The sequence below is a fragment of the Carcharodon carcharias genome, chromosome 17 (genome assembly GCF_017639515.1).
Source record: "Carcharodon carcharias isolate sCarCar2 chromosome 17, sCarCar2.pri, whole genome shotgun sequence".
NCBI classification, from domain to species: Eukaryota; Metazoa; Chordata; class Chondrichthyes; order Lamniformes; family Lamnidae; genus Carcharodon; species Carcharodon carcharias.
Genome location: NC_054483.1, coordinates 86,314,639 through 86,328,467, shown reverse-complemented (window position 1 = coordinate 86,328,467; position 13,829 = coordinate 86,314,639). Strand labels below are relative to the sequence as shown.

The 13,829-nt window shown below is 41.2% G+C and overlaps 1 protein-coding gene across 2 annotated transcripts in view; it reads right to left on the bottom strand.

The window, feature by feature from the left end:
• mgmt (O-6-methylguanine-DNA methyltransferase) overlaps positions 1–13,829 on the bottom strand; it is a 476,635-nt gene that overhangs the window by 278,378 nt on the left and 184,428 nt on the right. The window lies entirely within an intron of this gene.

Sequence of the window (13,829 nt, the reverse complement as noted above, 5' to 3'; positions counted from 1 at the left end):
ATCTTTTCAGCAACTCTTGCAAACAAGCCAAACGTAGTACTTTGCATTCCTTTGGACTCAACTGAGGAGGTTGAGAGGGGAAGCTGATGTTTGGGAAGCCGAGGTTTTCCATAAATTCCCAGGAGAGGACACTCCAGTTTTGCTGCAGAGTGTTAACACAACATAGCAGGCAGCAGTTATGACTGATAAGCCCAACTCAATTGGCACAGAAAACAGGTACTATGGGCTCTCTCAAAAGATGGGACAGACCATCATGTCCCACTGGTCAGCCACTGTCCACCTCAGGTCGGGCAACCCAGACTAGCAGGATGAGAGCCAACCAAATTCCATCTGCTTCAAAGAGTGCTTGGAGCTTAGAGTCTCTGCTCAACAAGTGGATGGAATTCATCACAGCAGACAAACAAACAAAAAGAAAGAAGGTACCAACTCTTCGATTGGCAAGCTGGAACATGAGGACTATGACAGATGATTTGTATGACAGCTTTAACTGACATAGAACTTGATATGTTGATGTTCATCCTATCACCTTTACACAAGATCAGGTTCGCCAAGAGCGAATAACAGAAAGAAAGAAAAAAATGACTCACTCATCTGGCGGGGAAAAGTTCAGAGGAAACGTGTGAGCAAGGTGCAGGCTTCGCTATAAGGAACTCGCTACTTTCAATGATAGAGCATCCCACAAATGGTTCAGAATGTGTTCTCTCAATCCATCTCTCAACCCCAGTTTTCAGTATCGAGGTGCCAACATTGTGCTCCACTACAGAGTTGAAAGACCGCTTCTAAGAGGGGTTTGATACTGCTATCAGCAGAATCCCCAGGACAAACATCTTTATCTGCTGGGAGATTTCAACACAAGAGTTGGCGCAGACCATGAGATAAGGCCTTCTGCCTTGGACATCGCAGCCTGGGAAAGATAAATGAGAGTGGACAGAGACTACTTGAGTTTTGCTGCTACCATGAGCTTTGTGTAACTAACACCTTTCAGAACAAACCATGTTACAAGGTGTCCTGGAGGCTTCCAAGATCAGGGGATTGGCACCAGTTGGATCATATTGTTACTGACAGGAGGGGGGGAAAAACTGAACCCCTTTATTTTCTCACTGTCTATCTGTAAGCAAAGCTGTTTTTTGTTTTAAAAATAGGCTGTGGTGCTTATTCCAAAAAACTCTGTTTTTGTGTAGTCAATTTTTTGAGGTGACTTGCAACAAACTCTCTTAGGATTAAATCAGAAGATGAATTTATTCACATATTCAAACTGGGGGGTGGGGGGGGGGGGGTGGTGTCACACACAGTAAGGGGATAGGAAAGAGGGGTTTTAAAACTGTGAATAACTTAACAGTGAAAAGAGACACAGAAATGGATATCAGTTCACATGATTTCCAGAGGCCATTAAGTACAAATCCAGGCAGGGTCTCCTCATGGAGAAGTTTCAGTTTGGGCAGGTTCCTGGCTGAAGGCGGAAGTGCAGAATTCCTTTAAGATGAAAGCACTGCAGTGAGATGAGGTTGATATTCAGAGACTTGATCTTCTTGGCAGACAGTTACCAGTGGCTTCCAGATAAAAACAGTCCTGAAGGTCGGCTTGTTGTTGGCTGCTTGGTAAGCTTGGAGTCCTGCTCTCGAATGTTGGCAGGTTGGAGATAAAGTCAGCAGACTGCTCTGCTTCTGAGTTCTCAACTCTATATAGAGATTTCAAAATGGTCACTCGAGTCCTGTGACCTCCTTCCTCCACAATGAGTTCATAAAGGAATGTTTATCTGGTGCCTGGATCTGGCTTTTGTTTGGTGGCTTATAATGTCTCAGCCATTAGCCTCTGAAAGAGTCATTATCCATATTAAGGAGCCTGTTCCAGGTAGTTATCATCTTGGTAGACCATCAGACTCCACTAGAGTGGTAAGCTTATAAAGATGCAAGTGATGTCCATTTCCTTTCAATAGTTCCTTTTTGAAATGGACCTTGACAGTCACAAGTGTGAGATTCCATGAGCAATATGTCAGGACATTTCACCAGTGCAAATGATCTAATGCCTTCATGGTCACCTTACAATTCCAGACATCAGGTGACTTGTGGTGACCATCTTTAGGTTCGGAAAAAAGTTAATTTTTAAATAAACAAAAAAGAATAAAGTTTGATTTACATAGTTTATGATTTCTTTCATGTCAAGATGTGACTTTCTGAACAGAATTCTCAACACACATAGCTACCAAAGCACTGACTGTGATACCAAACACTCCCCGGTATGCACCAAGGTGAGGATGCAATATTTGAAGTACTTTGAGCCACCATCTACAATACCACATTCTCAATATATGGGAAGCAAGAGCCGAAAAATTCTGACTGCTTTGAAGCTAACATCTATGTGATGGAACCAGCCACTGAAGCCAAGCAGTCCATTCTCATCAATTACAAGGGAGATCCAAGCGAGAAAACTCTGAATGCACTAAGTGCCGCCCAAAGTGAAGTCCAACAGACTGCTAGGTGGTATGCCACTTACTACTGGTTACAACTCTGCCAGAATATCCCAATATCCTTTAACACAAGGAATGTCAGAGGCACGTATGATGGGATCAAAAAAGCAACAGGTTCATCAGCAAAGAAAACAAAGACCGCAGCGATCATCACCAACTGCAAAAAAGCAGTTGGATAAATGGTTGGAACACTATCTTAAGTTGTACTCCAGGGAGAACACTGTCACTGAGAAAGCACCAGACAACATAAAAGCTTGGTCCGAAATGGAAGAGCTAGATATCGAATGCACAGTGAAGGAGCTTAGCAAAACTATTGATTAATTTGCCCTGGGCTGATATTATTCCACCTGAACATGGTGCACAAGCATGGGAAACCGTCATTCCTGCAACATCTCCACAAACTTCTCTGTCTCTGCTGGAGGAAGGGTGCAGCTGCTAATGAAACAACATGAACAAAGGAGACCACTGTGTATTGCCTTCATCAATCTCACCAAGGCATTTGACCATGTGAGCAGAGGCGGTCTATTTAAGTTGGAGAAAATTGGCTGCCCACTGACCTCCTCTTTCCATGACATCATCATGGGAAAGGTCCGCTTTGATGGGGCAACATTCAAAACCTTTGCGCGCTGCAGTGGGGTCAAACAGGGTTATGTTCTGGCCCCGAAACTTTAGCATATTCTTCTCTTTGCTGCTGCCATATGCCTTCAGGTTATTTACAGAGGGTGTCTACTTCCATACTGGAACTGATGGAAGGCTGTTCAGCCTGGCTTGCTTGAGATCCATGACAAAGGTGTGTCAAGTGCTAATTGCAGAGTTTCTCTACGCTGATAATGCCGCAATAACATTCCATATCAAGGAACAACTGCAGTGACAAATGGACAGACTCCCTCACACCTATAAAGGAGTTTGGTTTGAGCATCAGCATCAGGAAGGTAAACATCATGGCCCAGGATGTTGCCATACCACCAACTACCAGCACTGGCAAGGTGATGCTGGAGGTTGTTGATAGCTTTACATATCTAGACTCCAGAATCACCAACAATCTGTCACTTGATGCTGAAATCAATACACACATTGCAAAATCTGCAGCTGTTATGTCCAAGATGAGTAAGAGTGTTTGGAACAGCAGCATCTGACTATGACAACCAAACAGTGAGACTACCAAGCCTGCAACCTCAGTGCACTCCTCTACAGTGGTGAGACCTGGGCAACATATGCTAGGCTGGAGAAAAGAACCAATTGTTTCCACCTTTGATGTCTCAGACATATCCTCGCCATCTCTTGATAGGACCAGGTCACCAGCTCAGGGATCCTCAAGCATGCTAATTTCATCAGCACACACTCATTGCCAAGCCAATGCCTGCACTGGTTCAGCTACTTTCAAGGGATGGATGATGGCCATATACCCAAAGACCTTCTGTACAGTGAATTGGCTACTGGGTCACAACCTCCTGTGTGTCCATGCATCCACTACATGGATACTTGCAAGTGAGATATGACGATGGAAGACATTGATCCAGACAACTGGGAAGGATTGGGTGATTACCCTAACCTCTGAAGGCTGACTGTTTGGTAGGCCACTAGAAGAGGAGAGCAGAGGCAAAAAGCTCAGCTGGTTGAGAAGAGGGCCCAGAGAAAACAGAAGCATGTTTTGTGCCTTCTCAGCTCGCTGTGTTGCTCTGCAGCAAATACGGCAGAGGTTACCATGTTAGAGTTGGGCTCCTGGGCCACATGAGGCGATGCTCAAAACAGAGCTGTCCACATGGTGTAAACCATTGTCTTACGAGATGGAAGGCTGTCACAAAAAAGGATTGAGCCATTTTTCAGTGGATACATGGCACATTGGAGACATTCAATATGTAAAGAACACATTAACAAATTCTGCCAACATTTTGAAAATCCTACAGGTTTGGGAAATTCGAGTGGTTGAATAAGACTCTGGAAAAATTAGCTTAAAAATCATAATGCACAGATGTGCTGGGACGGTTTGGAAATTTGTTGCTTTTTTTGTTTTGAATCAAATCATCCAACAGAGCTCAATTCATGTCCTCCTTCTATGAACTACATTCATTTAGAATACAAGGTAGATATGGATCAAGATAAAAGGAAGGGAATGAAAGAGGTTCAGAAAGAAAGAAAAAATGAACATAGGAACACGCATGAAGAAATTAAGTTCATCACAAGTGTCTCTATTTTGATGTTTTTAGTACAATACCATTTCAACAGGGCATTTTCCATGAAGCAAACACTAAAGAATGTAGTTATCAGTTAATATTAGTCATTCTACAAGATGCAGTTTGTCCAAAAGAACAGGAGCAGCTTTAATGTAATACTGGTGTTCTCCCCAAAAAGTTGTATGATTCTAAATATTTAAAAGAATTCCTAAAATGTTAAATTCAATAGGCTGTTTAAAACATTTTATTATATTCCATTATTTTTTCATAATTCCCCATGCATTCTTTCACATGCAGTGTACTACAGATATCCTCTGCTGCAATTAACCTGGCTGGAAAGATGATGGACCAATCTGACTGTAACTACATGATAAATTCATCTCTCTCCTCATTTGAACATATCTTAATGTTACCAATATTAATAATTTTTGCTCTAGGAAATAGGTGAAGCTTACTGAAGAAAAAGTCCTTGACCAAAATAGCAAAGGATATTATACTGAGAAATGATCTACTGATGCAAATCATTAAATCTATTTGCATTTGCTTACTGAACCTTAACACAGAAATTAAACTACATACAGGAAAAGGGAGATGGTTTTGCATGGTTACAGGAGACATCTTGGAAGATCCAACTCTATGTCATTAATTCTTCCATTTTTCCTCATTAACAAGTAAAATGTTTTTACTGCATGAAAAGTTTTAATAAATAGAAAGAGCAGGCGAACTGGTAAGGGAAGTTTGTAATATAACCTACGACAGTGTTAAATTGTCTATGAATGTGCTAAATTACTTTATATTTTCAACAATTAAGTTGTTTTAGAATAACACCTGCTAACATTTATTTTCTAATATTAATACATAGCAATATATCATATTTCATTAAATCCAACATATCACATCATGGTCGCTTCTTTACAGTCCATGATGTTAGACATTTTCTACATAACAAACTGCTGCTTTTCACCTGCAAGGTTCTGTATTTCAACCTTGCCTCTGGCTATTGTCCTAAAGGCTTAAAAATGGACTTCCCATGAGCAGACACATGAGCAAGTCATTCGTTTGTCAGCACTTCAACATTTTGTCGAGGGGGATTCTCTACCTTGGCATAAATTGACAGGATTAGGATTTCTTGTCAGATGAGTAAATTTCAGTGCCTCCACCAACTGCACAGCTAAAGGAATTTTTTTCTGGACTCGTTTAGGAAAGTTGTCAAGGGAAACAAGTCATTTTATACATTTCCATGCCAAAATATTTGTAATTTTATTTTATCACTTGTACTGTCGTTTTCAGATTTACTTGCCTTTGTTGTTTTGAAGCAAAATAATCATTCCTGTGCACAATATAGAATAGGGGGTCCCTATATAATGAGCATCCAATAAAAAGATAATGCTAATTAATTTGCATTTACCATTTACTTGGACAGAGACCCCCAAATATGGGTCTGACTTCAACAAGAAAAACAAATGACACATTTCCAAATGTACAGTCATGGAGGCAAAGTGGATAAATAGAGGGAGTTATGAGGGAATAACATAATCAAGGGGGGCTATATCATGTAGTAAGCTTAAAGAAAAGAAACCTTAAAAAATTTGTCACCTAATTTGAAAAACCTCGGTGAACAAATTCATGTGGGTTGCAAACTCACACAAAACGGGCACCGAGCCTGGAATGTGAGCCCGAAAAAGCAGCCCACTCATGTGAAGTGAGGCCTTGGGCCTCAGTTCCATAAAAGCAGTGAATGGGAGCCACCAATTTGATTTGTTGACCGTTGGAACTCTTCAGTCAGGGCCTTGAAAAATCTGAAACTAAAATAGAAAATGCTGGAAAAACTCAGCAGCTCTAGCAGCATCCGTAGAGTGGGAACCGGGTTAACGTTTCGAGTCCGCATGGCCCTTGTCACACGGACTGGAAATGTTAACTCTGTTTCTCTCTCCACAGGTGCTGCCAGACCTGGTGAGTTTTTCCAGCATTTTCTGTTTTAGTTTTGGATTTCCAGCATCTGCAGTATTTTGCTTTTACTTCAAGACACAGGGCCAGGTTTGGCAAAAGCCAGCCTATAGGTAAGTGCTAGGATGGGGGTGAAGCAGAGGGATTGGGTGGGGAGGAAAGGGGGAGTGGTGGGGTGACCCCAGGTTAATAGTGGCCACGGTATTTTGGTGGAGCAAACAGCAGTGCTGCTACTCCATTGGTTCCATGGAAGCAACATTTTTTTAAAATGGACTTAGCATTTTGTAGATGGTCTCTAGCAATCCCTTGAAAGAACTGCTGGTTAGATCTTTGTATACCCTCAAAGACTAAACGGAGCCCACAGAGCACATTCTCCAGTTGATGCTAACTTTTGAATGGGATCCTAAAATTGATTTTAGGGCTCCGATTTGCATATTCAATGCCTGTCTCAGGCAAGGACCCTGGATATTTGGAAGTCATCAGCTTCCAATTTGGCTGTTGGCATAGTTCCAGCGGTAACCAGACAATGGATATTGCAACCTAAAATTACCAGCCGCGCAATATTTTTCATCCAATAAATGGAGCACTATTCCAATCTGAATTGTGCTACAGGCTTCAAGCTAGAGATATTTCAACTTATCTGTAGTTCATGTTAATTTGGAAACTTATAAATCTATAATCACTAACCGTTCACACAACTGCTCCCTGCATTTGTTTTATAGTGTGTACATTGCACAGGTGGCAGAATATTATTTTGTTGTAAGCAAACTACATTTTATATCATTCTTACATTTTTAAAGCTAGAAACTAAAAAGCGATAATGATAATAATAATAGTAACATGCCTTGCACAGAATTTTCACATTGGCTCAAGACTCCAGAGCAATTTGTGTCACGACAATTGTTGAATGATATTGAATGTGCCTGCATGTAATTGTAATGTAAAGCTACTCGACAGAGCAAGGATTAATGTGGGACTGAAAAATAGCACTATCCACAGTGTGATGTATAGAGTCGCATGGTAATAGACTCAGAGATAATAGTCTAGGGTAAGCACTCTAGAAGCAGCCTACCTGCATGGCAGCAGCACCATGCATGACAGTAACTGGGATCTGTCTATAGTTCAAGATTACCAATAAATGGTTCATGTTTAAACCTACAAGTCTCAAGATCTCATCATTGTGGCATTAAATGAACTCATAACACAACATGGTTCTCAGCGGTGATATGAAAGGTAGCATTTTAAATGATGGACCCAGAACAGGATCCCAAAATATGAGAAACTAAAAGCAGCTGAAGCCTGACCAGAGAGACATGTACCTAAGAAGAGAACTTGGGACAGTTGAAGAAATTTCACTACAGACTTGGAAGTTGAGGAATCCACCAGAGTGAGTGGAAGTCCATCACCAAATGACTGATAAATCTCCCAGAATGCAGAACATTCGAACAAAGAAAAACGTTGTTGCAGAGTAAAAGAAAAAATGGAAAGAATTGCCAAAAAAAGGCGACCCACAATTGCTAGGATCCTCTCCAGCTCAAAATGGCATGGGAAAATTATTGGGAGAAAACCAGCAGGCTGCATACAGCCTCAAAAGTTCAAAAATGGACCAGTAGAGGGTAAAGAAAAATAAGAAAGAATTGCCCAGAAAAGAAATTGCTGCAGCGGCTTTTTTTTTCTTAAGAAAGGAAAGGTTTTAAAAGTTTAGAAGCTTTAAAAAAAACAAAATGGCCAATTATCAGGGAGCACTCCTCCCTCCACCCCCACCCACTCCCATTATTAGAAAAGCCTGGGAAACTCAGAGAGCAAACCGATAGGCTGCAAACAGCTTGAAGTATAAAAAAAAATGGTTGCTGCACAGGTAGCCTTAAAGGGGCAACAACATTTAAAGCAGTAACTACAGAAAAAAAAAAGCCATGGACAGTTAATTAGAAGAGTCCAGAGAGAGGGCGACTCCCAATAAAGCACAGAGGGAAACAAGAGACACCAGAGAGTGAGCAGCAAAAGACCCCAGAGCGAAAGAGACTGAAGACCCCAGTGCAAGGGAGACAATATTCAAGTAAACCACAAGATGGTTGCCGACCACATCAGTGCAATGAAATGCATGAGCCAAAGAGTTTAGTGCGGAAGAAAGAAATGGCCGAGAAGCAAAACATACAAAAAGTAAATGAATTGTTCTACAGAACATTTATCGCATCAGAGGTGAACTGGAAGATTTGAAGACCAAGATTCAAGTTGAGTATATATCTTTGAAAACACACGATAAATTGAAGTCCTCAATGAACCAAGCTGTTTGAGATCTGAGCAAACAAATTTCAGAGACAACACAAAGGTAGCAGGAGGAAATAATGACCCTCGATTCCACAGTTGGCAAATCAAAGCAGGAGTTGGGAAAACTCAACCAGATGTACAACCAGGCAAAACAGCAGGCAGAAAAGGCACACAAAGAAGTTGCAATCCTTGAAGAATGAATATGTAACCATGGAAAAACATCGAGGAAGAGGGGAGGAAATTACGGAGGGCCCCGGAAGAACGTGGGGAGCCTGGAGAAGATCACAGGTTGTGGAGGAAATCCATTCGTTAATACAGGTTTGTTTGATGAGAAGAGGGAATCCCTCCTGCTCCTCCTGGCCAACAAGCAGTGCTAGAAAAGCATTTATCTGTTCCATGCAGCAGTGCTTCCCCTCCTATCACCATCCCCCACCCACCTTTAGCTGCCAGGTTTAAATATCAATGTTCCATCATTAAAGCTAGAAGAGAGAAAATATCTGACTTAGTAACCTCATTAAAATATTTAAACAAGTGACCTGTTATCACCCGCCCCCAGTCCCATCTTCATTAAAACCAGCTGTGGACAGGTTCAAGTATTGAGATTTTTTATGTTTTCACTTTCCACACAATCCAACACCACCCATTTTTGAGAGTTAATATCCCTCCATTGTTTCAGGATCTGTTACTTTACTTTTGCATACTTCCTAACTTCTGCATTCTTCTATCACATTACTTGCTTCAAAATATAATTTCTTTTATTCTATATGTCATCAAATTATTTGATTATTTAGATCTAAATTATGATGGAACTTCAGTTTCTCCACAATGTACACTTACTTTCACGATCTTAAATATATACTTAAAAAGCATTGTGTTCCCTCAATGTTTTCTTCGGTTCGTCTTACTGATCAATTAATCTTCTCTGAAAGATTGACTTACTGACATATAATCATCCCCAAGTTAAACCAGCGGTGGGGGTCAGGGGAGGCACTTGAAGCCCCGACAACTTTAATTTGTGGACTTCATCTACAAGCTGCAAGTCAGTTGCCATCAAAACAAGCAAAATGCAGTACCATAGGAAGAGTCATGGCCACAAGGCAAATTGGGGATTTTGGAGGATCTCGCAAGAGGGAAGGTGGGAGTGGGACAGGGGAGGGCTAAACATCTGGAGTTTAGAGGAGAACATCTCCTCTTCCTGGTCCCACAGGAAAGTAGGTCAAGCTACAAAAAACATACATTTTTAGGTTTCTTCTGGCTGTGGATCCTCTTTTTACACCCCTCCTCTGCTACCTTAGTCACCCAGCCAATTCCAAGTGCCTACCCACACAATTTCCACTAGGCAGGTAGGGTTAACATCACCTGAAAATATACTGCTTTGAGATCCCCATCAACACCTTTATGTATATGTAAACTGTAATTAAAAATCACCCATAATTATTCTCCTATCTTTGTCTTTTGATTAAATAACTGTATTTATCATTTTCTACTGCTGTTACACAGGTCTACAACAACTCCCAATTGATGGCCTACTTTTGTTATCATATTGACACCCAAAGTGACCTTCATTTGTCCAAGGTTAAAACCAACTTTTTTGATTCCAGTTGGAGTCTGCCTTCCTGAAGTATCACCCTGCATCTCAAATGACTTTTTGTACCTTCACCTTCATTAAAAAAAATTCCTTTATATGAAACATGTCTCCATTTGTGTGATTTCCCCTCTTGATTAAGCCAACTATTTTTATCTGATTCACAAACTTCAAATATGAGTAGTTTGTTCCTTATGTTCTATATACTAAGGCAGAACATTTGGGCTAGATTACGCTCCCCTCCAGGATGTTTGAAGGTGGGGGGCAAGGTGTGGCCTTCCCACCCACCCTTGGGCCAACTGAGGCAATAAATGGCCACTTAAGTGCCTCATCTCATCTCCCCAGATATTTTTCCCAGGGCAAGGGGAGGCCCACACCAAACAGGTAGCCTGGTAGCTTCTACAGGGTGAACTGGTGTCAGACAAGGGTGGGGGAGTTCCTTCAGGGGTTCCCTGTGCTCATTGGAGGCACCCACCCTTCCCAAATCACCCCATGCATTCCTCTCAAACCAGGCCTCCCACTCCCCTCAACCCACTTGCTGGGGCGTGCCAGCTGGGCCCTACCAATACCTCAGACTTACCTTCAATCTGGCCATCATAACCGCCTCTTCTTTGGGAGTTGGTTGTAGTCCCAGCAGTGTCCATCATTTAAACCTGGCTCTGCTGGACTACAGAGCTGCCAGCTAAAGTGGGTCTTGCTCCTCAGATGGAGAACATGACACCCTGCAAAATCCAGCCCATTATAATAAAAATATCTATTTTGATGCCTCAATCATTACAAACTATTGCTTTATGTATAGCCTCCTCCTTTCTCTCCAAAGTCTTTTAATGCATACTTGCCACCAACTCCATGCTTTTTGCCCTCTCTCACTAGATCCTGTTTCTGCAATTCTAATCATGACCAAGCCACAGTAGAAAGCAATCATGGCAAAATCATCAGTCATATACTTGTTGATTGATGTAATATATTATGCCATTCATCCCTCCTAATGTTTTCACCTCCTCAAACACACTAACCATTCCATTCTCCACTACCACCTCACTTCTGTCATCTACCTCAATGACTCTACTCTCTTCTGTCATATCTGTGCTAGTCTAGTCACAAAATCTCCTTGAACAGTTTCTTCTCATCTATCCAACAGGTATCTCCAACTTGCACCTGTGCTCCATTCTCAAGTCCCTGCAAGCTGCAGGCTACCCCTTCACAATATCAACTATAGACATCTAGCTCAGCTTTTACAGTTATGTCAATTCTATTTCTCTGTAACCACTGTCTTAAGGGCATTTGTGCAGTTAGGCTGCCTATCCAACAACAAGTGATAGATAAGTCGAAACCTCCTATGGATTAAAGTCAACAAAACTGAGCCATCTTTCACAGATCTCACAGCGCCCATTTTCTTTTAGTTCTGACTCCACTAGGCTACTTGCTCAGGCTAAATCTGGTGCTGAGGATCCTCATCATTTAATAGGATCAAGCTGATTTTTCTTCCTTGCACCTGATCTATCAAGATTACATTTTCTTACCTTTAAATATAATGTATTTATACCTTTTATCTTATGCTGACCTCTCTGGTGCTCCTATTCTGTTGCCTTATGGCTTATTCCTTCTCCAAACCACATCACTTAAAAATAGTCATTGTGCCTGCTCCTGAGGATACCAATTGGCCTAGTCTAACCTTATTTGCACAAAGATTCACAGTTCCAGGTGCTGGCTTTAGAAATAATAACACTGGTAAGCGATGAAAATTGCACGCATGACAAGTTTAAAGTGGGGGGGACTTCTGTTTTTGCACTGAATGGGACAGGTACCAGTGATGCAGGAGCAGAACCTCCCAACGCAGCATTTGGAAGCCTGGAACGACTTTTGGGTTCAAATCTCATTAATCTTTTGCTGGTGAGCTACAGGCAGCTGGCTGGTTTCTGCGTGATGCACTGCAGAAACTCACCAAGCCTCCTTGGAGGGACCTTCCAAGCCCACGGCTGCTACCATCTAGAAGGACAGGGGGCAGATGCATGGGAACTCTGCCACCTGGTAGTTACCCTCCAGGTCACACACATCCTGACTTGGAAATATAGCGCTGTATCTTTACTGTCACTGTGTCAAAATCCTGGAACTCCCTCCCTAACAGCCAAGTGGGTGTGCCTGCGCTGCATGGGCTGCAGCGGTTCAAGAGGGCAGCTCGCCACAGCCTTCTCGAGAGCAATTAGGGATGGGCAATGGATGCTGGCCTCACCAGCAACACCCACACCTCATGAACGAATTAAAAAAAAACCTCTTCATTGAACCAATGTCGTACCCTGGCTTGGATGGTAATAGTAGAGTGGGGGGTATGCCAGGCATGAGGTTACAGATTGTAGTTGAGTACAATTCTGCTGCTGGCCCACAGCGCCTCATGGTGCTTACCAAGTAGTGACTCCCCACTTCATATGCCAGGAAACTTCTCTGAGTCACACCCAAGTCAATCGCATTCATTTCATTTTGAGATTGAGACCAAGTTTGTATTTGTGCCATATTTGTCAAACATTCTATTTGCACTTTTTACAACACCCAATAAATTACCTATTTGTATTTTTAAGCTAGTAACATGGTCACTTTAACTTCTTTGATCTTAGCATGCTGCCTAATTTTATCGCTGCTTATTGCCCAATGTGCTTAGAGAGTACCACCTTAAGAATAGTTATAGATCTCAAGGCACTTATTTGTCAATAATTCCGCCAACTGTTCCATGGAACATGGCTTTTTTTTTTACCTCTAAAGGAATGACAAAACATGCTTTTAGCAGATTCCAATATTCATCTACGTTGTGCCTTGGAAATAACCATAGCATCAGAGAAATAAAATACAAAGATATAAAATAATAATCTTCCATTACATATTGAGTTATGTAACTATTTTAGGAGCTATGTTAGACTAAAAAACAATTGAACAACTCAAAGATTTTCAGAACTGTATGTCATATATAAAATGGCTACCTTCAGATATACATCATTCTGAACTCAAAATCCTAATAATTTAACTGCACTCAACCAGTAATTATGAGCACAAGAACGCTTAGTTATCTAATATATTAGTACTTTGTCATTCATTTTAACAATATGAACAATGTCAAAATAATCTAAAACACCATTTTTCTCAGATACCTTTGCTGAATGTTTCTATAATCCTGTAATTGTTAAGCAGTTGTACTACAATAAAAACTGTCAATCGAATAATAGCGTTCATAAACTCCAGACTCAATATTGCAGTTAGAAACCTAGTCTAATTATTACACACAATCTGCTGATTATACAAAATCTGGGACATTGTTTTTCATCCTAAATAGTAAATGATGTAAAAAAATGCTTGCTGTACCAAATGAAGCATATTAGTGGAACAGATTACACTACTA